This window comes from Strix uralensis, chromosome Z (genome assembly GCF_047716275.1).
Source record: "Strix uralensis isolate ZFMK-TIS-50842 chromosome Z, bStrUra1, whole genome shotgun sequence".
Lineage (NCBI taxonomy): Eukaryota > Metazoa > Chordata > Aves > Strigiformes > Strigidae > Strix > Strix uralensis.
In genome coordinates this window covers 48,812,229-48,832,674 of record NC_134012.1, presented here as the reverse complement: position 1 = coordinate 48,832,674, position 20,446 = coordinate 48,812,229, and the positions used below count along the sequence as shown (strand labels likewise).

General features: G+C 51.1%; 1 pseudogene; it reads left to right on the top strand.

Annotated features, from left to right (window-relative positions):
• The first annotated feature begins 2,426 nt into the window (after positions 1 to 2,426).
• LOC141938257 (uncharacterized) overlaps positions 2,427 to 20,446 on the top strand; it is a 33,775-nt pseudogene continuing 15,755 nt past the window's right edge.

Genomic DNA, 20,446 nt, shown 5'->3' with positions numbered 1-20,446 from the left:
TGTCACTCCCCACTGAGGGGTACAAGCGATAAGTAATTAACCAATAATCACTGCAGTAAAGGTGTAATCATGTAGTCTGGGGTGTATAAACACTCCGAAGTTCTTTTGTGCCGAGTGCTTGACCTGCGGACTCTTCCCCTGTGCGGGATAAAGCAGTATCTCCTCTCCAAACTCACCTTGGTCTCCAGAGTCTTTATTTCAGGTGTCACACTCCCGTGCAGGGGCTCCACACTCCGTGCGAGAAGAGGAGTGGGGTCTTGGTGAGGCTGCTCCTAGGAGCGCGCCTTTCCCCCCCCCCCCCCCCCCAGCAGAGGAGTCGCCCCAGGGCGGTCCCTGTCCCCGCCTCTGGAATAAAGAGGGAACGGCATTTGCTCAGGCTTCAGCAGCACGGCCGCTGCGCCTCAAGTTATTCCCAGGATGCTCTGCACAGGCGGGAAAGGTTTCTCCGTTTGCTGTCGGCGGGAGAAAGGCACCTCAGTGTGGGAGAGATTTAAATCTCAGCCCACGGCGCGAGGAGAGGGAGCAGCACCAGCACCCTCAGCTGTGTGTCTGGCCAGGCAGGAGCTCCCCGCACTCGCTGAATTGCTGCGGGGGGTGTCCAGCTCGTTCCCGCGTCCTGGGATGGGCCCTGCAGGAACGGCACGGACAGAGCAGCGGCAGGACAAACGGACAGCTCGGAGGGGTCCAGATTTGGAAGTGCGGAAACTTCAGATTCCAGACATTTTTAATTCAACATTCTGGCATCTCAAAATACAGCACTTTCAAATTCAAACTGCCGACATTCCAAACCCGGACAGCTCAGATTTAGAATTCAGAAAATTCAAATCTAAAGTTCAGAGATTTCCAAATTTTGAAAGTCAGAAATTTCAAATTTCAGAAATGTCCAAGATGCGGACATTTCAAAATTTGTCATTTTCAAATTCAAAATTCCAACATTCCATAACCCCAGACATTTCAAATTTGGAATTTGGAAAATTCAAATCTAAAGTTCTGAGGTTTCCAAACTTCAAAATTCAGAAATTTCAAATGTGTCCTGGCACCCCCACACCCCAGACTCCCCCAGACCATCCAGACCCCTCCACACCCCACCCAGAACTCCCAGACCCCCCCGGGACCCCTCCTGGCACCCCCAGAACACTCCCAGGATCCCTAGAGCCCCTCCAGACCTCCGCCATCACCCCCAGACCCCTCCAGGACCACCCCCAGCACCCCCAGGACTCTCCCAGCATCCCCTGAGGATCCCCAGAGCCCCCCAGACCCCCCGTGGTACCCCCAGACTCCCCCCTGAACTCCCTGACACCTCCAGACCCCCCAGGCCCCGTCCCAGCTCACCCTGACCAGGGTAACCATGTGCTGCCCCTCCTCCTGCAGCCGCTCCTGCTGCCGCCCCTCGGCCTCCTGGGAAGGGGTGAGGGCGGTGGGGGGGGGGAGGGTCAGTCACCCCCCACCAAAGGTCGGGGGGTGTTGGGGGGACGCGGCAGGGTTCAGGGGGGCAGGGAACCCCCCCCAGAGCAGTGCAGATGTCACAGACGCACCCCAACCCCTGGTTGCAGAAGGTGCAACGGGGGCACTGCCAGCTCTACGGTAAAAAAAAGGTGTGGGGGGGTCAGGGCTTGGGGTCACCCCCAAAACTCGGGGACCCCCCCAAGGAAGGGCAGGGACCCCCCAAACTGACCTGGGGGCTGGGGGGGCCGTTGGGCGAGGCGGGGGCACTCGCAGACCCCGCAGAGGACGCTGGGGCCGGGCAGGAGGCGCAGGCACAGCCCCCACCTCGCTGCTGGTGTTGGGGGGCAGCCCCAGAGTCGGGGGGCCCCCCCTATAGCGCTGGAGAGGAAAAAAAGAGGGTGAGGGACCCTATAGATCCCCATAATGCCCCATAGGGGATCGGGGGGGGGGGGTTGGGGGGGCTGTACCCTGGGGTCCCCCCATGGGGGCTGGCTGGGGCGGTTCGCCTGGAGGAGGGAGGGGGCGGGGGGACACTCTCAGGATCTATAGGGGCCCTACAGACCCACACGTACCCCAGGAGCCCCCCCCCAGGCCCTCCAGCCCCTAGAGCCCCCCCAGCACCCCAGGAGGAGGAAGAGGAGGAGGAAGAGGAGGCAGCGGCGCCCACTCCGACCGGTGCCGCCTCCAAAATAGCGGCGGCGGCGGCGGAGGCGGCTGAGCTGAGGAAAGCGCCTTCCCGCCCTGCGGCCCCCACGCCGCGCCGGCCCCGTCCCCGAACGGGCTGCCCTCACGCGACATGGCGGCCGCGACGTCGCTCCGCACCCCTTCCGCGTCCTGCGCATGCGCCCTGCTGTCCCCGCCCCCTCACTGGCAAGGCCCACACTCGCCATGGCGGCCGCGGCGTCACTCCGCACCCCTTCCGCGTCCTGCGCATGCGCCCCTCTGGCCCCGCCCCCACCCTGGCAGTGCCCACACTCGCCATGGCGGACCCCGCTCCCCTCAGGGCCACCATGACGGCGGCGGCGGGGGCCGCTCCTCCGGGCCCTGCGGGCTCAGGTGAGGCGGGAAGGCGGGTAGGGGGGTCCTGGGATGGGGGGGACCTCGGGGGTGGCATCACGCCCGCGTCGCAGCCTCACCCCCGGCTGCTCGGGGGGGGGGGGGTTGGGGTCTTCCCCCCCCTCTTCCCCTTCCCCCTCCCCTCTTCCCCTTCCCCCTCCCCTCTTCCCCTCCCCCGCCCTTCCCGGGGGGCACCGGGGCCCGGGACGTCCCGGCGAGCGCCCCGACTGCGGATTCCACCCCACCCCCTGCCGCGGCCCCGGGGCCTGGCAGAGCTCGCAGGAGGCGCAGCAGCGGCCAGCGGGGCTGGGGCGGCAGCTGCAAGGTGAAGGGGAGAGCGGGGCCGCCGGCCCGGGGGGACCGGCCCGGGATGGGGGGGGCCGGGCCGCGCTGAGCGGGGCCTCAGCGGCGGCCAGCGCGCTGCCGCGGGCGGGAGGACGCCGAGCCCGGAGCTCGGGGGAGGCGCTGGGAGCCGCCCGGCCCGGCCCGGCCCGCTGGGCCCTGTCGCGGGCCCCCCCGAGCTTCCCGTGAGGGCTCTGTCGCGCTGCAGGAGCGGGGCCCGGCTGGCGAAGGCCGTCGTGCGACCGCGGGAGCAGGGGCCGGCCCGGAGGCAGGAGCCGAGCCGGCGGGGGCGGCTTGGGGCGGCCCCGGGCAGGGGCGGGCAGCCCGGGCCTGGTTCGCCCGGGCCCAGGAGCGCTGGCGGGAGGAGGGTGCCCGAGCTGGGCGCAGGGTGGGGGCAGGCCCGGCCCGGCCCGGCCCGGAGCCCGACGGTGCGCCCGGCGCTGCTGCCAGGTCATCCCGCTTCTGCTGCCCGTGCGTGTCTGCTGCAGGCGAGCAGGAATCTGCTGTGGCTGAGCGGGACTGGGGTTGGAACTAACTGTACTTGCTAAATAGTGAAAAGCAGTTTTGAAAACTCATTTCTCCAACTTCGAGGGCCCGCTGGACTTCCAGCCCGCTGGAAATACTGTTTGGGGGTCCATAGTGGCCGTGGGCCGGGCACGGCTGTCTGGGCCTGTCTGCTCATTCTGCTGCCATCGCTGCCGGAGCTGAGCAGGGAGCGCTACGTGTAAAAGAAACCCTGTCTCAAGTTCTTTAATAATAGGTAAGGTGAAGCTTCCCTGTGTCATAACGGCTTCTTGTTGGCCGTATCGGCAGCACTGGGGAATGTGCTGTGCTTGGGCTGTGAAGACTCAGAGAAAAGCTGGTGCGAGAGAAGCCGAGTCTGTTACAAGCTGCATTCGCTCATCTTTGTTCTCTTTATCCACCCAGGTGCTGCAGTACCGGACTCGGTGTCAAGAGCTGGAGCAGCAGCTGGGAGCAGGAGGGGTGAGTGTGGAGGTTGCTGACTACAGATAGTGCGCGTAGCATTCGTGCACACAGACAAAAAGCTCCTGAAAACAGTGACAGAGGAAAACAAAGTTTCGCTACCTGGGGATTTAGAGAAGTGCTGTAAGTTTGCCCGTCACTGTTTTGTCCCGTTGCCATTCTTAGAGCAGCCAGTAGTCCCAGAAATGCCAGTCCAGAAAACCCGTTGAAGAAGGATTTCAATTTTGTGGAAGAGTGCTTTATTGCCAGAGTGATATTTGTCCTAGGTCTCAGGAGAGGGCTGTACTGCCTGTTACATTATATGGCTGTCTCTGAAAAAGAGTCGGCTGAAACACAGCATTTTGGAAGGCAAGAATGGTGGCGTTCAACACACAGAGCCGGCCCTCTGCTTTTCTTTCTGCTTGACAGCTAAAGTAAACCTAGGAGACAAAGGATAGGAGAGTATTCCCAGGCTTCAAGTCTAAGTGAGTGCTCACGGTGATGAGCTAAGGATACCCAGCTGTGAGAGTGTGACAGTGGGAGGCTGAGGAGAGCCACTCCCACTGAGTAACACCCTTCCCCTCCATGGTCAGGAAGCCACGAGCTCCTGAGGTGCCAAAGAAACGGAGGGGAAAGCGGTGGATGCTAACAGTAGTGAAGGGAACACAAGAATTTGACTAAACATTTCCTTTCTTCTTAAGGGATCCCTTCCAGGCAGGGGGGAAGCCACAGAAGACCACAGCCTGGAGAAAGCACTGCTTCAAAGGTAAGGGGAAGAAGTGTTACCTTACATTTGGTATCCTGGATGCTTATGGAAGTGAGGGAAAACCTGTCGGGTTCTACCTGGTCTCCCCAAGGGAAGCAGTTGGGCAAGTTGTTTAGAAAGGAGAAAGGTCCACAGACTGTTCTGTGGTGCAGTAGTAGTGTTTCGTGCTGAATGGCTCTGTTTTGAGCAGGGGGTTGCTCTGGGTGACCTCCAAAGGTCCTTTTCCAGCCTAAATTCTATGATTCAGTAGGTGAGCTACTCAGCAGAGCCCCATTTTAGGTTGAGAATCAAGCCCTGACATGCTGAACATTTTGTGGCGCATGAGTTTTCCTGTTTGATTCTCCGCGAATAGCACACCCTGTGCTTATAACAGAGTCCCCAGTAGAGCACTTGCACCACAGGCATCTTCTGCCACATTTCTTTCTTTGCTTTTCTTTTTACCTCTGTCCAGGAGATGAACTGTGTGTGCTGTGTTACGTATGTTGCAAACTAAGGTGGGAGAAACACGACTCACGTTTTGATCCAGAAACTGAGTTTTGTGCTTGTTCACAGGGTAGCAGTTCTTTAAATTTTGTTCTTGAAATGTTTCCTGGGTGGGATGTCAGTCTGTGGCCCCAAAGTCATAAGCCTGCAGCGCCTGGCTCTTCAATTTTCAGTGGAAAGTTTCCTATAAAGCTGTTTCCCCTATGTATATGGTGCTGTCTTTGTGGTGTGCACTTTACTGGGTCAGCAAGGTGGGGTCTTTGCTACAGGTCTTACCCACTGTATTGTACAGACAGGGAGAGGCTTAAGGAGAGGGTGAGGGCAGTGGTGGGTACAATCATTGCAAGGGAAGAGGACATAGAAACTGAGGATAGTGGAGGAAGAGAGGTGGTCAGGACAAGGATGGAGAAAGGTGGTGCACCCAGTGATCAGAGAGCACGAAGGGAAGGCAAGACATTAGCTGTGGACATCATCAAAGGAAGGGGGAATGAAACTGTAGATGGAAATTGAAGGCTCAGAGCAAGGAGAAGCAAATGAGTGTGCCATCACAGAGAGATCTTAGTTAACCCTAGAAGGCACTTTTACTGCCTCTCAGTTTGACAACAGTCAGCGTTGAAGGAGTTGGAAAGTCACGGGGGTGCTGCCTGTGGACAGCAGTTGTTCCGTGACCTCATTGCTGTTTCTCCCTTTCCAAGGTGTGAGCATCTGGCAGACGTGAACACTCTCCTGCGGGAGCACGTCGATAAAGCCAGTGAGGTTAATTCAGCCCTTAAAAAAGATGTTGAAAAACTGATGGCGGATTGGATGAGGGCCCAGGAGGAGCTGGAATTGAAGGAGAGCGAATGGCGCAGTGAACGTGAGGTAGGGATAAGGCTGCGGGAATGTCAGACGTGATGCCAGAGGGGAATGAGAATGCATTTTATTTCTGGCACAGGCGACTTGCTGTGTGAAAGTTGTGGCTCCATTGAGGCTGTGTTGGTGCTGACTGGCAGGAGGCAGGGGCGTGAGATGGAGGAGTGTCATCAGACTGTGTGGATGGGAGATACCCCCCTGCTGTGACCACACTGCTCGGTCTTAAAGGCAAACGGTTGCTGTTGCTGGATGCTGTAGGGCAGTCCCACATGAACGGTCGTTGTTTCAACGGTTCCTAAATCGCTGTCTACAGCAGTGCAGAGCAGAGAGGTCTGTGTGTTTTCAGACTCAGAGTAGCCAACAGCAGAAGAGGACAGGCCTCCCTTACCAGTAGCCTGTTGTAAGCAAATCTGACACTGGTCTTGGAGGGGCTTGTTTTTGTCTTCTTCCACCAAGACTGTTTGACACCTCTGCAGGGCGAGATGATGAATCGTGGTCAGTTTGCTTTGCTGATCCCCACTCCCACAGGAGAAGTGTGGATGTTCCCTTCTCTGAAGTCAGGTGGCAGGCCCACTGAGGATGCCTCTGTGGTACCTCTTCAGCCCTTGATGCCCCTGTTGGAATTGTTATTAAAGGAGACCTGGTGATGATGGTTGTGCTCTCTCCTATCTGAAAGACTTGTACAGTGACAGTGGAGGCTGAATTGGCATTTCTTGTTGTCTTTGCCTGTTTAGCTTTCTGACAGCTACTTAAGGGGTGAACGTAACCGTCTGCTCAGCCTGTGGCGCCAGGTGGTAACCTTCCACCATCATTTCCTGGACATGAAGACTGCCACTGACTGGTGAGTAGAAGTTCAGGCTGGACCTCTTGCAGAAAAAATGTAGCTTCCCTTCACAGCTGCTTTTTAAGCCTTGATGTTACTTTAGCTGCAGCTAAAGGTAGGATTTCTCCTTTGGCAGTCTGAAGCAGTGCCATTAAGCATGCTTTTGGCTATTTTCAGAATAATATTTTTTGAGCTGGTTTTCAGAGGACACCGCAGGGCTCAGGCTATAAGCGGTGCGGAGGCCCTGAAGAGATGAACTGACTCTGTTGATGTTTGGGCGTATTAACACAGACAGGGGCACATGCGGACACCTTGGAAGAGACTCACCAAAGCTGTGCGTGCAGCATGTAGAGCGGTCCCTTTCACAGAGTGATTAACATCTGCCTTAAATCTCACTGGCTTTCTTTTCTCACTGCTCCTGACGGAAAGGTCATTCATGAATATTATCTTTTTTTTCCTTCTCATTTCCAGCTTACATTTATTCTGGTCAGTTTGTATCCATTTATTCCTGTAGCAACATTGTTGAGAGGAAGAATAGCTTCTTGACCCTGTTACTGCATTTATCCAATGTATTTTGCTTAGTTTGATACCTTCTTTTGATGACTGTTTTCTTGTTCTTGGTCTCTCTGAGGTTCCTTTCTCACAGCTGCCTTCTATGCAAACAAAACCAGTGTAGCCATAATAGTACATTCTTCTGTTGAAACTGCATGCAGTTTCAAACTGTGAGTTACTGTCAGCCATTTACCTTACTTGGCTGTAAGCTTTCCTTAATGTGCAGGGTATGCCCTGACCTACTAGTTCATTCTTGAAGCCTTTTGGCTGTTCCATACTTCTTATCTCTGAGGAGAAAATAGCCTCACTCCTCAAACTGTCAAATAGACCCATTGCTCAACTATCAAGATGTGTCCTGATCCCAGTGTCAGATGAATGGTTTGTCCCCAGCAAAGATGTCATCTTTCCTGCCAGCTTTTACTGCTGCACCATTAATGCGCTTCAGAAGTGAGTCAGCTGATAAAGACGGTGGTGTGAGTATGATCTCTTTCTTGATCCTTCTGCAGAGATTTGTCCGAGCTGAAGGCAGAGCAGATGAGGCTTTCTGGATCTGTACTTGTAAACTGCTCCCGCCTGAACTCTGACGTGCAGCTCTGGGAGCCTGTCAGTGTGGGCAGACCTGTCCTAAAGGATCAGGCACAGCAGCAAGCGGAACAGGAAACAAGCCAGAAGACTTGGGAAGTGATGCACTTACAAGTCAAGGGGGACCTGGAGAAGAAGGAGCTTCAGGACAGGTAAATGTGTTTTAAACTTTGCTTTTACCAACATTACCTTTTGTGGCTGCTTCTTGGATTCGTAGATGGGCTGTGTTCACGTTTAAAACATACCCGTTCTGCACAGCCTTGTTTCTGTCCCTAGCCAAGCTATGGCCTTCAACAGCAGGATAGAAAAACACGTCTGACCAACAGAAGCTTTTGTAAGACAAGACTGGAAAAGAGATCACAGTGTATTACAGCGTTTTTTCTGTTACCTGGTTCTTGGTGAGAAGTTGAGACCAGCATAAAGAAAGCTGTGTCTCTTGTACAGCCCTTTTGCTACCCAGGGCTGTGCAAAGGAGTTGGGAGGAATTTGCCCAGGGCCATCCTAAGCCCCTCTGTACTGACAGTTCCTTACAAGACTGAGTGCAGAAGTCCTTTGGGGCAGGAAGGGCCATTTTGCAACATCAGGCATATTAACCTGTAGAGGTGAACGCTGCCTTTGCTGTATTTTCTGGGCTGAACTTTCTCTGCTGTGCTTCTGGGAGCTGCTTAGCTCTTTAGCAGGTGATGGTGTGCGGTGCTTTTGGAATGGCACGTGGACCTTCTCTTCTCAGGGTGACGGAGCTCTCAGCCTTGCTCGTACAGTCTCAGAAGCAGAACAAGGAGAAGGAGAAGACCATGAAAACACTTAACGACACTGTGGAGATTCTAGTATGTTTTACCTTTATTTGGGAGATGGCCCAATGTTTGTTCTCCAGCTTTAGCATGAAGGGGTGTGGTTTCCTCAAGAGAAAGAGTGGTGAGGACTCTGATGTGTGGGAGCATCAGGCACGTGTGAGTCAGCCCAGGTGCCAGGTGCAGACAGTGGCGGGGAGCTGCAGACAGTTCCCGGGGTTGCACCAGTGCTATTCTGCCTGTGACTAAATCTCCAGGGATCAAAGTTCCTTGGAATTGACAGCTTCATAGCAGCCTGTGAAAATCAGCTGTTGGTCTTTCTCTTCTTAGTTTTAGCAAAGAAGGAATTCAACAGATGTGGGAAGGAATATACTGGAATCACTAGGGCTGAGGCTTATCAGCACGACGATGCTGCTGAGGCTGGGAGCGCTGCAGAGGGGAGCAGCTCTTCCCTGCCCACCCTTTGCTTATTCTATTCTCAGGAAGCAAGTCTGTTAGAGAAAGAATATGAAGCTTCATTGACTAAAAGTGTCAAAGAAGAGAATCTTTCCCTCCAAAAGCTGATAAAAGATATAACAGAGGTGAGTGAGTACAGAGTTGGGACCACATCCCTGTAATTTGATTTAAAAGTGCTTGAGGAAGGCAAACGACTAGCCCGGGGAATAGATATATGTGTTTTATACTGTCTGTGTTTTCTGAGTTGGCTACTTGACATTTGTGTTCTAGTGTTGCCTGGAGGCTTCTCCCACCTCTTGAGCAATGACTCTGTTGTTCTTTAGATTTTTATAAAAGGTCACTGACTGAATCAATGCACGTGCCAACTCTGCTCCTTTCACTCTGCATTCACTGACCATTATTATTTCCCCAGAATTGCAACTGATCTAACTGTTTAGGGCTAACTTTAGCTTAGTCCTAAACCTCACTCTAGGGAGGGGGGTTTAATCATCAGATCTTTTACACAGCTTCTCACAAAGTCAGTTCTTTCCCCTTATGTAGTCATTTTTATCTTCTTGTGCTACTGCTCAGAATAAACATTAGCTTTTTCATTGCTGTTTTCCAGTATTCATCAACTTCCTTCTTCCCTGGGTAGCATTAATATTTCCTTTCATTGCTACTTCCAGTGTTGACCCAGTGTTGACAGTGCTCCTCATCTCCGTGGCTCTAAGAAGCTGAAGGAGACTAAAATCATTCATGAGAGCTTCAAGAAACTGAGCGTTCAGGCAGCCTCCAGCCACTTCACAGTTGTTTCTTCTTGTTTGTAGTAGCTGTATTCAGAAATCCCTGGAGCACTTGTGACCGCAGGGACAAAACTTCTTTGTTGACTGAAGAAATTGAGTTTTTAATGGTTTTCTAGGGTGAAGTGGGGGAAAAGGAGAAATAGACAAAGAAAATTAAGTAGAATGAGCAGAGAGTAACAGCTTGATATGGGCTTTCAGGTGGTGTTAGATGAATGTGACAGCGTGGTCACTGACAGCTCCCAGCAGGCAGAGTCTAACAACATCCTCTCTTGTCTGAGCTCTGTTGATACAGAGCGTGCCTTCGTATTGGTTCAGGAAGCACTGCCAAGGAGGAGAGGAGCAGCACAGGTGAGAATTTCTCCTTATCTTCACCACTGGCCACAGGCTCAGCTGCTAATGCCTTGCTTATCTTGAATCCTTTCCATTCACTTAGCCAGTTTCTTTCTAGCCATCCCACTCTTGGTACTATATCGCCTCACCAGTCTCACCAGCTCTGTGTTCTGCTGCTTTTCTCTCTTTGATCTCCACCCCCTCATCACAACTTTTGCCTTCAGGTGAGCTGTCTCGCTGCTTGCTTCTCTCACAGCTATCAGGAGCCATCTTCCCTGCTCCTTATTGCTTGTTTGTGCTTTTCCCTGCCCATTCCTTGCAGGCCCTAGAAGAAGAGCTCTCTGCCAGGCAGGACTCTATCAGTTTCCTGCTGCACCAGCACAGGCAGCAGGAAGAGAAGTGCAGGAAGCTGCAGCAAAGCCTCGAGCAACTGGAGCAGGAATGCCAGACGGCCAGCAGCACCTGCAGTCTCTGGTAGAAGCACTCAGAAGGTGAGTGTTCCCTCCTCCTCCTGCATTCTGGAGGCAATCTGCTTCCCGTTCTGGCAGTTCAGAGGTGTTATGGGCAAAGAATTCGCCTGCCCTCCCCGTGTATGCCCCTGTTTGGCACTTCAGCATCCTCCTGTCACTGCTTTTCCTGCTCTACTGTGAATCCTAAGGCTGTCTTGGAGACTCAGAGCGATGTTGGAATACAAGACGCCTCCCTCTCGACGTGCTGCTTCTCTGAATTCTGTTCTCTGGGGGCCCTTTGCTAGCCACGGCTTCTCGGTGAACGAAGGCAAAAGCCTGCCTGCCTTCCTCTGTCCCTCTCCAGTGACCTTGTGAGGGGAAGGGCAAGTTGTTCCTTACTGTGCTGCTCACAGCGCCAGCCTGGAGTGACTGAAATGGGATCCGTGACTCTTCAGGCCTGTTCATTCTTCTGACTGAGCTTTGTCTCTGCAGTGACTGTGCAAACCTCGAGAAAACCAGGGCAGAGCTACAGCAACAGCTTGAAGAGACGGAGCAAGAAGCCTTGTGTCTGTGTCAGAGTAACACTGAGTTGCAGCTGAGGGAAGATGCAGCCCAGGGGGAGAGGGTGGAGCAGCAGCAGAGGATGGAGAGAGCATGTCGTGGCCAGGAGCTCCTGTGAGCATTAAAGCTTCCTCTGGGCAGGGGTGGGTGCTGCCGGATGGTGGGAGGCCCCCCTAAAAGAATGGATTTTGTCTGCTCAGCATGTGTAGCACAGAATGATGAAGGGAGCACGTGGGCAGGTCTGGCTCCCTGCTGACACAAGCAGAGGTGCCTCCTTGTACTTTCTTTATGGCCCTTGAAAAAAATCATTCCAAAGCTGACCGGAGTAGTTGATGACAGGCCTAAGGTGAAACAAGAGAGGTTCCGGCTGGATTTAAAGAGAACAAAAAATGGAACCATGAAGGCAATCCTGCAGCAGAACAGGTTGCTCAGAAAGGTTGTGCAGATTCCATCCCTGGGAATTTGGAAGCCCCAGGTGGATCGAGCCTTGAGCAACCTGGACTGATCTCATAGCTGACCCCAGGTCCTTTGACCTGAAGGCCTCCTGGGGTCCCTGCCAGCCTGAATCATCCTGTCATCTTATGGTTATTGGATTGGAAATTCATACAGATCTCCCCAAATAGATTGCAGGCTCTTTCATCATTTTGTTGCTGCAGGCAAGAATAATGGAGAGAATGTTAATCTGGACTTTAAAAGTCTGTCTTATGCAAAGAAGAACTTTGGAAAGTCTGGTATCTAATGTATCAAAAAGAGGAGAGAGCTAACAGGCAGGAAGCCGTTGAGAGCACCTGAACTTTTTGGAAACCTGTGATTTCTGGAAGCTTGTTTTACTTTCTCAATGATGAATGTTTCACTTGGGTCAGTGACAAAGACTGATGCAGCGCTAGGCAGGAAATTACAGTGTTCTTTAGGGGTAAATAGAAAGCTGTTGCAAATCGTTCAAACTGCCATATCTCGGAAATAGTATGTAATCTTGGTTTTGGAAATAAGACTGTTTTTACATTAAAAACTTGTTTGTCTTTCCCCTTCTCATAGGCTGAAGGACTTAGCTGCACTTGAAGAAAAACATTCTTTATTAGAGAGTGAGCTGGTAGTTGCAAGAGAGACACTGGAGGAATCGCACCTTCAGAGGGATCTGCTGAAGCAAGAGAAACATGAGCTTACCATGGCGCTGGAGAAGGTATGGTCACCTTATTCCTAGGCAGCACTCGTGGGAGAGGGAGTTGTGGTAGCAAGACCAGCACAGGTGCCATTTCTGTCAGTAGAAGACAGTGACGGTGTTGTTCTTCTTGCAAAAAGGGTGATCAGACCACACAGGCTCCTTGGTGTAGTTAGTCCCCACGTGCTTATTGGGAGCGCTGGACTGGGGGTGTGTCAGAGACACCAAAGGGGATCTGGAGTCGCTGCTTCAAGTCAGGGATTTTCTTGTCTTTGCTTTCATGTTGTTCTTTTGTCTCTTCAGGGAGAGCAGTCAGTGGCAGAGTTGAGAGAGGCTCAGAATAAGCTGGGTGCTGAAGTAGCTGTTCTACACGTTGCAGCAGCAAAGATGAGCAGTGTCAATGAAGCTCTTGCACTGGATAAAGTGCGACTGAACAAACTTGTGTCGCAGGTGAGCGGTTGCCAAAGATCTTGGCAAGTGTTCATCTGCAGCTGCTGCTGCTTTTCAGACTTCTTGCCTTCAGACGTATGACTGCCTGAATATGGAAATGTTCCTTTTTCTGTCGAAGCCAAACCTTCTCCATGGTAAATCTTACTGTATTTCATTTCCTCTGTGCTTCTGTAACTGCAGCTGGAACAAGAGAATGAAGTTCTGTCAGGTAAAGTGGCTGAGATGGAGAGAGTAAGGAACTCTGACCAGGAGAAGCTGAGCTTGTGTGAAAGAACAAATGAAGAGCTCAGTGCAGAGAAAGCCCACCTGGAGCAGCTGCTGAAGAAAGTGGAGCAGCAACAGGAGGGGCTGCAGGTAGAGCTCAGGATACTGGCAGAGGAGAAGGCAGAAACCCAAGAGCAGCTCAGTCAGGTGAGACCAAACACCTGGTGCTTTCCGGGTGGGCTTTTGGCTGCTCAGCTCAGTGAAACTCAGTCTGTTGGATTCTGCGGTGGTTTTGTCAAGGAGACACTTAGTAGTGCTGGAGGTCAGAAGCTTTGTTTACTGCCTTTTGGAAATGTGTTGATGGCTGGCAGAGCTGTTCTGCAATTCTCTCAGTTGTCCTCTGCTGCTACAGATGACTTCAATCCACCTGTCTGTGGTGGCCTCTTTTTTGGCTTTTGATAAGCTGCAGAGAGATGATTTGTCTTGCCCATGAATCTGAGTGAAGCTGCTACTCTCCCATGTGGCAAAAGAAGCAAACAGCGTAGCTCTCCACCCTTTTTCTGAGTCAAAAAACCACGGGGTTGCATGTTTCTATTTATGCTTTTTGTTGTGAAGTCTGCAACTTTCAAAACTCCATTTGTTCGAGCCTAGAGAGCGGGACAAAACTGCAAGTCAATGTCTGCTGTCTTGTACTGCTAAGAACGGGAATGAGATCTTGAAATTGTTGAAATTGTTGAAATTGTATTTTAAGACATACATGCAACTTTGTGGCTGGACATATGCCTGGGGAAGAAGGACCTGGGGGTATTGGTCAGCAGCTGGCTGATTATGAGCTGGCAGTGTGCCCAGGTGGCCAAGAAGGCCAATGACATCCTGGCTTGTGTCAGAACTAGTGTGGCCAGCAGGACTAGGGCAGGGATTGTCCCCCTGTGCTCAGCACTGGTGAGGCCACACCTTGAATACTGTGTTCAGTTTGGGCCCCTCACTACAAGAAAGAATTTGAGATGCTGGAGCATGTCCAGAGAAGGGCAACGAAGCTGGTGGAGGGTTTAGAGTACAAGTCTTATGAGGAGCAGCTGAGGGAACTGGGGGGGTTTAGTCTGGAGAAGAGGAGGCTGAGGGGAGACCTCATCGCTCTCTACAACTACCCGAGAGGTTGTAGCGAGGTGGGTGTCAGTCTTTTTTCCCATGTAACAAACGATAGGACGAGAGGAAAAGGACTCAAGTTGCACCAGGGGAGGTTTAGGTTGGATATTAGGAAAAATTTCTTCATGGAAAGGGTTGTCAAGCCTTGGAACGGGCTGCCCAGGGAAGCGGTTGAGTCACCATCCCTGGAGATACTTAAAAGCCATGTTGATGTGGTGCTTAGGGACATGGCTTAGTGGTGGCTTGGCAGTGTTGGGTTAACAGTTGGACTTGATGATCTTAGAGGTCTTTTCCAACCTAAATGGTTCTTTGATCCTGTGAGCTGTTAGAGCCTCTTCAGGCTTTGAGGAAGATGAGAAATCGGTGATCACACAAGACTCTTCACTCTGGACTAACTGATTTTGATACCCTGGAAAAAGAGCTTGGGAGAATCATGTCACTGAAGGAGACCAGGGAGTTTGTCATCATTTAAATGTCAGTTTCATAATGTACAACCTTGGATATTATGGGATAACTTTGAGAGAATTGTTTCTGATGGTCTGTTCTCTGTTAGATAGTCAGTCTTGGAGTCCACGGTATGTTTGGCAAATACCCATCAGAGGTGTTATATTGAAGAAAAAAGCTAAAAAATCATGGTTAATCTTCAAGTTTGAATACCAGCAAGGTATATTAGACAACTTCTTTGTGTGAAACAAGCAAACAGTGTTTTTGACATGAACTGCTGTATGAATAGAGTCTACCATCTCTTTGGCCGCATCAGCCAGACTTTCATAAATCACCCCAAGGGCTGTTTCCCTGCTCAGCATCACCTCATTGCAGCCAATGCACTTTGATCTTTTTTTTTTTCAGAAGGAGAAACCATGTGTATTTTCACTTTCTTCAGCGAGCAAAGTTGCTTTTGCTCAAACTTTTCTGAAAATTTCCAGCACTGGGATAGATTCTGATAGAGTTCCAGTTTGCAAGGTGACAGTTCTGGAAGATGCCATATTTTTGCATGCAAACACGTAGTCTGGTGTATTTATGTTTGCTGTGAAGGGGCTGTGTGGTCCCAGGCAGCCCAGCGTGGCCATACTCATCACTTCCAAGTTAACAGTCCCAGTGCCTTTTGGCAGCCCAGGGTATTAGCGTGGTATAGAGCAGATGCTCTTAAACTTTCAGCCCGCAGTACAGGAGCTCTTTCTCCTCCAGCTGATGCAGAAGTGGCACTGGCTGGCTCTGCACAGAACTCCAGAGAAAGGACTCTGTCTTTTGTCCTGCTTTCACGTTTACCGCCAGCAAGCGTCAGCTCGCAGCGGTCTGAGCAGCTGCGCCAGGAGCCCTCTCGCCAGGGGCACGCACTGGCCACGGTGTCCAAAGAGAAGGAGTTCCTGGAGCATGAGAAGGCTGCCCTAGAGGTGCGACTGCAGCCCTGCAGCGGGGCAGACGAGGCCTTTCAGAGTAGCTGGCAGAGGCCAGGTAAAGGCAGGGAGGAAACCCTAGGCAGGACATTATATAATGGCTGTAATTATAAAGGTGGTAATCATTACACGAGGATTTACTGCATCCTGTGTGCTTTTCAAATGTTTTCACCTTCCACGGGCAGAAAATGAAAGAATCTTGAGCAAAATGAAAAAAGTATACTATGATTTTAATGTTGTTTTCCTGACAGCTAAAACTAGCAAACATCTCCTGGGCCTTGGGTTCATGTTTATGCCCCCTTCCTGTGTGAAGTCCAAAGCAAGGCAGCTTGGCTCTGAATTGAGTAATAATTAAACCCTGCAGACGTTTACTGAAACTGAAGTTTCTCTCTGGTTTTGGTTTCTTGTTCTATGCATTTGAACATAGATCTTTCCTTATCAAGTAGTTGGACTGTTGATGGCTGTTCCATGCAGACGTTGTGAGTAGGACACTGCCATCTAGGGTGGAGCCAGAGGCTGGTGCTGCAGATCTCGAGGGCCTTCTGGTTGGAAGCTAAGTCTTGTTACCTGTGGTGCAGGACCCACAGCTGGTTACACCAGCAGCTGGGAAACCTCTTTTGAATCCTCACGTCTTTGAGGATTCTTGCCCATCACTGATGTCTGCGTCCTGTACTCCTTACCACCTGCTGTTTAGAGACAGATGTTGTGGAGAAGTTACACAGGGAAGGAGCAAGATTCTGTCCTTCTGCCTTTCTAAGATCATATGTGACAAGTTCTGCTCAGAAAAAAAAAAAAATTGAGTTGTTTGTCCTCCTTGTAGGTGTTTTTTAGAAGACTCCTGAACTTGCAGAGTTGTACAAATGATGTTTTAGACATTGTTTCTCATGTTTCTTGACTTTTACACTGTATTACTCCAAAGTATGTCATTAGGATGGCTGATAAACACCTATTTTGACTCAGTATGTTTCTTGAGAGCTGCTGCTTCTTCTGAGCTCCAGCTTCTCTTATTTGATCCAGCTGAGTTATGTTTGGTCAATTATTGGGCTGTTACTAAACTATTAAATATTCAGCTCCTTTTTAAAAATTTTTTGAAAAGGGATACATTTTTTTTAAAAAAGATAAATTAGTTATGAAGAACTTTGACAATAGATAAAAATTCAGCAACTGTTTTTGCCAGATGTTGTTCTCAAGAGTCTTTTGTTGTCACAGTTTTGGACTCTATCTTTTCTGTTCTGTTTTAGAGACTGATTCTATTTATCCTGAAATGGAGCCTATTTACTTTGGACTGCCAGAGACTGGCACAATCAGAAATATGTGCTTGTTCTCCTTCTTGAAGATACACCCTCCATTGTCCATCCAAGTAGTGAAATTCTACTGCTGTGGTTTTTATGGCATCCCCGTACTAGTGAGGCAGTGCTGTGTGTTGTAGGAACCTGGCACACAGGGTGCTGTGTTAGATCAGGGAGGTCACTTCAGCTCCTGGTTCCAGAACCCTGCATGTCATACGCAGCAGTTGGTTGAAGTCTGTGGTTGTAAGAATTTGGCTCTGCAGTACTACAGCTTCCATTTTAAAGAGCAACAAGTCACTTGGGCTACTGCCTACTTAAATAGCAACACTTAGAGAAAAGCAGCAAGTTTGTCTCTTGAACTTTCAACAGTTGAAACTGAAGGCTGCCCGTCTCTCCTTTCAGGTGGTCCTTGTTCAGATAAAATCTAGTTCAGATTTCTTACGAATGCTGCTCCAAGTGGGAGATCTTACTATATCATCTTATGTATTTCTTGAGTCCCTTTTAAATACAAGGAGTCTGGAAAATCACTTACCTATAGCTACACTGTGAACAGCATTCAAAAAGTCACGAGTCATCCAGGGAGATACTCTTGTTCTGTTCCCCTGCAGAGCAGCTTGGAAGCGCTGATGAGCTGAGGGCTGTGAGCAGAGACCGGGCTTTTGCTTGTTGGCCCAGACTTTGGGCACAGCTACCTGTGTGTCAGCCAACAGCAATTTCAGATTTGGCCATTGAGATCAAATTCGGCTGGGCTTTCTGTGTTATGCTAGGTCATAAGCAAAGCCTGGGCATTCCCCTGGAGGGGCCTGCATTGCTATTTTAAATGGAGAAATATGCTTTCTGTATACAAGTTTCCTTGCAACCCATTTTCCGTACTGAGGGGTAGGGATCTTGTGGGCATAACTCTCAGTGGGCATCAGGAGCAACAAACTCATTCCTCTCTGTATTCACAACTCACAGGTCAGTGAAGGAGACACTGGAATCCAGCCTGTTTGAAGCTCAGCAGCACTTATCTCAGCTGGAGATCACCAGGAGTCAGCTTGAAATCCAACTTCACACAGTCACATAGGCCAAGGAGGTGATACAAGGTGAGAGCCTCCTGTTTCTGGTGATCCCCCTGCTAGGGAAGATGGTATAAAAATAGCTCTGTGTCCGCAGTGCTTCTGAGGAGTGAAGGAGATGGAGGCAGATCTCTCCTGCACTAGAGTTCAGATGGCTTAAGGTCAGTGAAGTCAGAACCATTGTTTAGACTCTGAATCTTGTCGTTTGTCCTGTTTGCAGGGGAAGTGAAGTGCCTTCAGTGTGAGCTGGAAGCAGAGCGATCTCTAATGAGGCAGAAACGGGAAAACATGGTACAACAGCTCTTGCAGACAGAACAGCAGTATAACAATACCCTCAAACTGCGGCAAACTGATCATGAAGTGGAAACAAACCAGCTCCTGCAAGACGTGGTAGGAAACAACATGCTTCTGAATTCTTCAAGCAAGCTTTGTGGGCTGGCTTTAGAAGAGTAATAGCCTGAGTGTGTGAAATGGGAGAAACCATCTGTCATAGGTCACACCTTGCTGGGCCAGGCAGATAATCCTAACCCCTAACCTGTAACCCCTAACCCGTAACACTAACCCCTATCCCCTTACCATAACGCCTAACCCCCAACTCCTAATCCCTACCCCCTGACCCCCTACCCCCAGCCACTAACCCCCCTACCCCTAACCCTGACCCCTAACCCAGACCACTAACCCCTACCCCCAGCCCCTAACCATCTAACCCTAACCTGTAAACCCTAACCCCTAATCCCCACCCCTAACCCCTAACCTCCACCCACCATGCCGAACCCTAACCCCTACCCTTAAACCCCACACTCAGCCCCTTACCTCCTACCCCTAACCCCCAAGCCCAAAACCCCTAACCCGAACCGCAAACCCTAACCCTAATCCCTAACCCCCAACCCCTAACCCCCACCCACCACGCCTAACCCCCAACCCCTAACCCCCTAAACCTTAACCCTTACCCTTAACCCCCACCCTCAGCCCCTTACCTCCTAACCCCTAACCCCAACCGATAACCCCTATCTCTAACCCTAACCCCCAAAACCCCTAACCCCAACCCCTAACCCATAACCCTAATCCCTAACCCATAACCCCCAACCCCTATCCCCTAACCCCCACCCACCACACCTATCCCCTATCCCCTTACCCCCACCCCCTACCTCCTAACCCCAACCCATAACCCCTATCTCTAACCCTAACCCCAAACCCTAACCCTAATCCCCAACCCCTATCCCCCCATCCCCCCAAGGCCCCCGATCCCCCCAAGCCACCCAGCCCGTAACCTCCTAACCCTACCCCCTACCCCTAATGCCTATACCCTGATCCCCAACCCCTAACCCCTAGCCCTAACCCTAAACCTCGTACCTGAAGGCATGTGAAGACCCCCAGGATTCTGCCAGGACAGTAGAAGCAGCCACAGATTCAGTGTGGGCCTAAGGCGAGTTTAGCTGGAGTTTGGGTGCTCCCCACCCAAAGCCTGGCAGGAAAGGGGTAGGATCTTACCAGCCTCCTGTCTGCCATGAAGTAGACTCCTCACATTGCTACCAACTGCAGTCACGGGAACTTTCTCCCTTTCTTTCTGTCCTGTAACCGTCGTCAGAGGTGTTACCTCTGGGCTTGACGCATGTGTAACAGGCCCCTTGTTCCTGGTACCGCCGTTTGTGGCCTGTCTTGTGACTGGGGCATCAGGGTACCAGTCTCTTTCTCACCCTGCAGTCCATCTACATCTTTTCACTGATGGAAAGGGATGTGAGCTTTGAAAATAGACTCTAAGAAGAGAGAGAAATCCTGAGGAGACAGGTGCTAGGAAACAGGCAGCCATCAGAGAGAGGAAGGTAACATCTCCTTTTCATAATGATTGGACTCAATGATCTTAAAGGTCTTTCCAACCTAAATGATTCTATGATTCTTCTACCTGCTGACCCGCCTTTTTAAGTTCCTTGACAGGATGTGATTTATGGAGAGCACAAAGCCATTGTTGTGCACTGTTGAGGTGGGGGATTGTGGGAGGGATGAAGCTTCACATTTGTTTTGAGGAGCGTGGCTGGGACTTCACCTTGAAGTCTTTCCCTCCACTCCTCAGGCAAGCGAGTGGGAAGGGCATCATTCAGAGCTGCAGAAGATACTGGAGCAATGGGAAAAAGAGAAGGTGGAGACAGAAGGGGAGCACGAGAAGAAGCTGTTTGATATGAAGCAGAAAGTTGCTACCATGCAAGCTCAACAAGAGGAGGAATGAACCAGAGTTGAAAATGCCAAGCAAGAGGTAAAGACTGTGAAAGGAGAATTTGTGTAGCTTTTTTGCAAGGCTAGAGCCTTGGGAGATGTCTGGATGTCAGGCTGTGTGGAGCATGCCCTACATGTTTTCTACATTGAATTTGGTGAGGTGAAAGGCAAGCAGGGTTCTCTTTGGGACTAGGAGTGAGACCTGTCAGAGGAAGCCAGGCAGAAGCATCACCTTTCAGTTGAGATTTTTGTGCTGCTGTTGTGCTGGGTTTTTTAAGACTTACCTCAGAGTATCTTC